Raw genomic sequence first — 7,358 nt, forward strand, 5'->3', positions numbered from 1 at the left:
CTGCCCGGCGTCCGGCCCCAGCCGCAGTTTAAAAAAAAAAGGGGGGGCGTCAAGGAACGGGGAGGGGGGGGCAACCGGTTCCCTCCTCAGAGGAGGGAACCGGTTGTTATGATTTTGGCAGCTCATCACTGGATACATTCCCTCATTGGCTACCATTGTTTGGCCAGCAGGGAAGTGCTTCTTGTCCAACAAGGCAGCCAGATTGGGATCCGCAGGCATGGAATGGCTCTGAAGGAATCAGATGTTTCTCTGTGCTTCATCTAACTTTGGATCCAAATGGTAAAAGACAGTTGTGCCCAATTTAATCATGGCGTCCTTCAGGAGTGTGACCAATGCCACTTAACTAGGGAGCAGCATTCTAAAAATAGTTTACCTGGGCCACAGGTCACCACAGCTTCCATCTCAGGGGTGAAAATCAACCACTAGTACCTGCAATTTCTACCTGAGCTCTTGTCAAATCTTTGACCTTACTTGGAGTAATTTGACACTTCTCTGGCGTAGAAGACCAACCGCACAACAGATCAGTAGTGACAGTGAGGTACAACTCCCCCTACTGTGCCCTTTTATTTCTTTAATCTGGTGGCACAGATTTAAATTAGGGACTAAATTCAGGTGCGGTTTAGAATCCCTGTAAGACACCAAATGTCAGGTCTCTATTAAAAATAGGTATCTTTCTGCAGCTACAGCACATTCAACACGGATTTCATTTTCTACACATTTGCAGCATCTCCCAGGGGTGAGCTGAAGAGAAAAGTCACTTCCATGTTTCCCATCTCTACCTAGCTAGGGATTGTATTTGCCAAATAATAGGCAACATGCAGCTAATGGGGAAGGAGATCTCTTCAGGAGCCACTCCCTGCAGGGCCTGGGCCACAACGGCTTTGGGAGCTCAATGCATGGGCACTTTGTTTAGTTACAAGTTATTTACGAGGGAATCCTCTTCCCAGCCCTTTAGAAAAAATACTGACCTAACCAATTGCACAACAGGGGGACTGGGATGATGATGGGGTAAATCAGAGGGCTTCCCTTATTCCCCATCTTATTCTGTTGTTACAGAGGGTGAAATGACATTTTCCCCATCCCTGCCCTGTTCCCGCTCTCTTATAGTTCAATATATTTTAAATGAGAAAATGGTAGTATAAATATCTGCTCTGCAGCACAACCTGAACCAACATCAGAGCAACTGGGAATGAAACAACTTCTTCCCCAAGAGTGAACTCGATGACTAAGAATTGCTGTGAAATGGGGGAACAGTATAACCGTGATGCTCAGGGTTTGTTAAGACTAGGAACAGTGATGGAGTTTAGGTCAGGTCAAGGGGGAAGCTAATGCCAACCCCTGCACCTGGGCTGCATCTGCTCTACAACTATAATTGTCTTGTTACACCAAGATCACTAACTTGAGCAGCCAACGCCATGTGCAGCCCTAGTGGATGTCAGGCACAGGTAGCTTTAGCCTCAGTGTAGCTTGTTGGAATCAAACCTCTCTCCCCCCACCTGGAGCTGACAAACATTCCTGGCTGGAGGGGGACACACTCCTTCGACTCAAAAGGAAAGGAGTTGATAGAAAAGATCACAGGACTGACCCCAAAGAAGGGTGAGCTGCAAAAGGCAGAAGCAGGCAACTGATCTGGTGGAGCTGAGACACCACGGTGAAGATGGTGCAAAAATCACTATGTGGGAATTAGCAAATGTGATTAAAAAGAAAAAAGCTTTCTCCAGCCCTAGTCAAGGGATTTATTACAGTTCTCTCTCATGTGGACTCTCTGATGTCTGATAAGGGCAGAGCGTTGATTGAAGCTTTTCCCGCACTCAGAGCATGTGTAGGGCGTCTCTCCTGTGTGGATTCTCCGATGTCTGATAAGGCGTGAGCTCCGACTGAAGCTTTTCCCACACTCAGAGCACGTGTATGGCTTCTCCCCTGTGTGGATTCTCCTGTGTGCGCTCAGGGCAAAGCTCTGCTTGAAGCTTTTCCCACACTCAGAGCACGTGTAGGGCTTCTCCCCTGTGTGGATTCTCTGATGTGTGATAAGGGCAGAGCTCTGACTAAAGCTTTTCCCGCACTCAGAGCACGTGTAGGGCGTCTCCCCTGTGTGGATTCTCTCATGTCTGATAAGGTGAGAGCTCCCATTGAAGCTTTTCCCGCACTCATGGCACATGTAGCGTCTCTCTTCCAAGTTGATTCTGTTGCGTGGAATAAGGTCTGAGTGGCTACTGTAGTTTTCCTCTGGCCTCTGCTGAGTCTCACAGGCTTTTGTGTTTTCTGGGAGTGCACAACTCCTGGAAACATTCCCTTTGGATCTTCCTGATAACATCCAATGTGGATCTACTTGCACAGTGTCTTCCTGCTGGGGTTTCTCCTCCTCCTTCTCACTCACCATCCCCTCGCCGGATGGGAGACAGAGAGAATCCAGACATAGGTCACTCCCTGTGCCTGAGAAAAAGGGAATGTCAGAGAGAGGAGTGGAAAAAGGGATGAACAAACCAAAATATATGTGGGAGAGATCAAACCTATCAGGAGATCATTTTCCCCAAACCCTTCCACAGAAAAGAGAGGAAGGCATCAGTTCTGGATCCTCATTGCACCATAACTCTCAGGGGAAAGTGAGATCGGGGAGGGACCTGCTGCCAGTTGTCAGTCAGGGTAGGAGGGAAGCCATGAGTGACATCTGCCATAATGATTCCACATCTGCAGGGAACAATCCTGAACTTGGAGAGCTCACAAGGTCTTTGTAGGGCATCCCAAATGTTTCCTGCATTCCTAAGCAGTTGTTGAGTTGTTTAACTGATTCCTCACCTGCGAAGGCAGCTCTTGGGAGCACTTCTTTCTCAGAGCCCTGGAGGTCCGGGACCCACGGCTCTTCCCCTCGTTCCAGCTGCGACATCACATCAGGTTTGGAAATTGGATACCCTACTGCAGGGAAAGAAAACAAGGGAGGTCAGTGGAATTGGTGGGATACTTGTCACAAAGAATAGTCCATAGTTTTAACCCCCATCTCATTTTTAGGCACTAACATCTGTAGCCCTCAGGATTCATCTGCTTGCCTGCATCAATATCTCTTTTCTTATAAGTACAGTATTGTGATAGGTTTATTAATTCCTATTACAAATATGTTTGGCTGTACTGCAAGAAACCTACAGGCCAAAACCTGCATTTTAAGCTAAAGCAAAGTTAGCATAGCTATATCCTGTGCCCTTTTACCCAGAAAAGGAACTGTTTTTCCTATACCCAAATAAAGTGCCTACGCTTAGGTCTAAGACCCTTTACCTAGACCAACAGACAATGAAGAATAGCAAAGGGGATTTTTCAAAGTTGTACTCACAGACTTAACAAGTACCCTACAAGTGCGCAGATACCTGCCATCCACACGCACACACATAGTAGCCTATGGAGTAAGCGTACCCTAACATTTCTATGGGGGAAGACTGAAATTTGGGCATAAGAGGAAGGATTTCCAGCATTTATTTCTATAAAAAGAGGTAACCTACCTCACTATGGTATCCCCCCCCACCTTGACCTCCTCCTTCTTCACTACACTTCACCATCTTCACTGGTGAGGCCTCATTTGGAGTACTGTGTCCAGTTTTGGGCCCCACACTACAAGAAGGATGTGGATAAATTGGAGAGAGTCCAGCGGAGGGCAACAAAAATGATTAGGGGGTTGAAGCACATGACTTATGAGGAGAGGCTGAGGGAACTGGGATTGTTTAGTCTGCAGAAGAGAAGAATGAGGGGGGATTTGATAGCTACTTTCAACTACCTGAAAGGGGGTTCCAAGGAGGATGGATCTAGACTGTTCTCAGTGGTTGAAGATGACAGAACAAGGAGTAATGGTCTCAAGTTGCAGAGGGGGAGGTTTAGGTTGGACATTAGGATAAACTTTTTCACCAGTAGGGTGGAGAAGAACTGGAATGGGTTACCTAGGGAGGAAGTGGAATCTCCTTTCTTAGAGGTTTTTAAGGTCAGGCTTGACAAAGCCCTGGCTGGGATGATTTAGTTGGGTTTGGTCCTGCTTTGAGCAGGGGGTTGGACTAGATGACCTCCTGAGGTCCCTTCCAACCCTGAGATTCTATGATTCTATGAACTACGTATTCATGCTATCCATCTACAACAGCTATTAACCAGTAATAGACTGCACTTATTTTCTTTTCAAACTTTAAGTTCAAAAGGGACTCGGCTAAGCTTGGTCTCTCTAAATGTTATTTTAGTTTGTGTATCAGATTATTTAGTTGAGCTAAAAAATAAATTCTAAAGTAGCTTTGACAGCTCTTTGCATTAGTTTCCTCTGCAAGGGGTGTGAAACCGAACCGCCAGAGGTGAGGCCAACACCAATTTATCAAAACGGGTGAATATTAACCAAAGTTTGCAGCACATAATATTGTATCATCATATGTATCTCTTGTAAAACAGGTAGAATTACAGAGTTACAATTGTATTACTGTGATTCAATTTACTCACTATTTCATTGAGTTTAATAAAAGTCGTTATGACTATATCTGTCTCCGTGTGAGCTTCCTGTCATACCCGAAAGGTCCCTTTATCAATTCTGTGGAACCCGATTGAAACACGAACTTTTATCTTCTGATCAAACAAATTGGCGAGCCTAAACCCATATTAATTAATATAAATGATTAAGTATTATTAATTAATTAATATAACTACAAAACAAATTAAAGTTGATTAATCAAATCAACATTACTCACACACCCCAAATAAGACTACGCATCCCAAGGCCATCTTCCTTGGCTCAAAGTGGCCGGAGAGTTACTATTATAACAAATCATATTCACTACCTTAGTGCCTAACGACCAACTAACAGTGGGTCCCCATTGTGCTAGGCAAAGTGCAAACAGAGAACTGTAGATGGCCCATGCTCTGAAGAATTTACCATCTAAATCAGGGGTAGGCAACCTGCGGCAGCGAGCTGATTTTCAGTGGCACTCACACTGCCTGGGTCCTGGCCCCTGGTCCAAGGGGGGGGCTCTGCATTTTAATTTAATTTTAAATTAAGCTTCTTAAACATTTTAAAACCTTATTTACTTTACTTACAACAATAGTTTAGTTCTATATTATAGACTTATAGAAAGAGACAGTCTAAAAACATTAAAATGTGTTACTGGCACACGGAACCTTAAATTAGAGTGAATAAATGAAGACTCAGCACAACACTGCTGAAAGGTTGCTGACCCTGATCTAAATAGACAAGACAGACACAGAATGGGGAAGGGCTAGAACCCACTGTTAGAATAGAGATATTCAGGCCTGCCTGTAAAGCCTAGACTTTAAGAACATAGGGTATTTTTATCACTTTGTCTAGCTAAGAATCAAAATCACAGTCTGCCTGTGAATGGGCCTTCTCTCACTATGATAGTCTGAGGCCTTGTTCTTAGGCTAAGGCCTTTGGCTCAGCACCAGGGGCAGCCATAAGCTGTGAAGCGAAGGGTCACATCCTGACATCCCAAACCAGTCACACTGAAATAAGGTGCTATTGGGCTGTTAGGAAGATGATCCTGTCCCGATAGTGCCCATCAGCACCAGATAAAGAAACAGATCTTAAGGTGGTTAAAGAAAACTTAGTCTGACAGCAGCCGGTCTGGCAAGAAATCCCTTCTCAATGGTTGTGGTTGTGAAACCTCATTTCTGTATTGTTCTATCTTTATGGCCACCACTTTTACCTTGTTTCTGGTTCTCTAATTGTTTCTGTCTGCTGCATAATTAATTTTTCTAGGTGTAAGTTCATTAGGGCAGTGGAATATGCTTGCTTGGAAATAACCCCAATAAACATCGCATTATCTGTGCTTCAGACTTCTGGTCTTTCGCTGCTTGCTGTCTGCGTGACAAGAACCAGGGAAGTGGGAGGGTGAAGGGAAAACCCTCTAACAAATGGACATGACCTGATAACCAAGAGGTGAGCCTTTAAGGAAGGTTTTAATACACTTTGGAACGGATCAGGGATTCCCATGAGGACTGAGAGGGAGCGATGGTAAACACGCATTTAGATCCTTTTCTTGTTTTATATCTTTTCCCCATAAGGTTGAACCTCTGGCACTGTCATGGATCCATAGGATCTCTGCAATGCCCTGGCTTTTAAACAGTCCTTGGGAGGTGCCTCTTGAGTGCACTAGACCCCAAGGGCTCCCACTCTTCCACAAGGACAGGCCACTTAGCTTCAACACCTGAGACTGAGCCACTTCCTCGGTGCCCTTCCTCCACACTCCTCTCCACTTCTTCCCATTACTCTCAGCCAGCACCACCTGCCGGCACCTTGGGAGAGTCTTGTGTTCCCTCCTCGTCTCTCACCACCTCATCCCTCCCTGCTGCTTCTTAGCTCTAACCCTGCACACACCCTCCCCACGTCCTGGCACCCCAGAATTATCTACTCCCCCATTCTCCTCCCCTCCCACAGCTCTGTTCTCCCTTCATCCGTGGGGTCCTGAATGGCAACATTATACGCTCTCCTATCGAAAGAGGAGCTCATCTGACTGTCACACAAGCCATGCATGAGTCTTACACCTATTTACTCAATTTAGAATTCTACAGGTGGCGTATTTTCCTCTTAAAATGAGGGAAAGGCATGAAAGCTACAGTTATTCATGTAGCCAATAAGGACACATTAAATGCAATTTTAAAATGACTGACGGCACCAAAAAGGCACATGTCCAAAAATGATTCTAGTGGGTGGGAGATAAGGCAAATAAAGGGGGGGCAAGGAAACTTGTCAAAACTTGTATGATGAATAAAGGTATAAAGTTATTACTGCTCAGGTTCTTCAGAGACCCCACAGCTTCTAATAACCCAGGGGACAGGACTCCTTACCCAGCGAGGTCACCGTCTCATACTTCTCCTGCATGACACCCCTGTAGAGGGCTCTCTGAGCGGGGTCCAGCAGAGCCCCCTCACCCCTGGTGAAATACACAGCCACCTCCTCGAAGGTCACCAGCCCCTGAAAGAGCAAGAGTCCAACACTCAGTACCTGCTGCCCCACCCACAACCCCACTATTCAGGGAACAGCTGCACCAGGGAAATGGAAGCTCCGGGAGGCACATGTTAACAGAGTCCCACCCCACCTTGCCTAGAACAGCCAGGCGGCATCAGAGGGTGGAAAGAGAGAACCTTTGTGTCTCCCAGCTGACAGACGGAGGCAGCGTCTTCACATTTATCACATACCTACTAGCCAGAGCTTAATATAGGAGATGAGGCTGTCTCTGGACCCTGCTGGTGGCTCCCTGGTAGGAATCCCAACACTCTCAAAATAAAATATATGGAAGAAAGGGGAAGTCAATAGTAAAGAACAGAAGGTCAGAACTGTAGAAAGTTGGCAAGGGAAGCTATCAGAGATCAATGACCAATTTATGAAA

General features: G+C 45.7%; 1 long non-coding RNA gene across 1 annotated transcript; it reads right to left on the bottom strand.

Annotated features, from left to right (window-relative positions):
• Positions 1 to 2,851: 2,851 nt before the first annotated feature.
• Positions 2,852 to 6,872, bottom strand: LOC120381627. The gene is made up of 3 exons (XR_005588107.1): positions 6,817 to 6,872; positions 3,489 to 3,597; positions 2,852 to 2,913 (listed from the first exon to the last, which is right to left on the bottom strand). It is a non-coding gene; the product is annotated as an uncharacterized LOC120381627 (long non-coding RNA).
• Positions 6,873 to 7,358: the final 486 nt, after the last annotated feature.

This window comes from Mauremys reevesii, linkage group 14 (genome assembly GCF_016161935.1).
Source record: "Mauremys reevesii isolate NIE-2019 linkage group 14, ASM1616193v1, whole genome shotgun sequence".
In the NCBI taxonomy this organism is placed as follows: domain Eukaryota; kingdom Metazoa; phylum Chordata; order Testudines; family Geoemydidae; genus Mauremys; species Mauremys reevesii.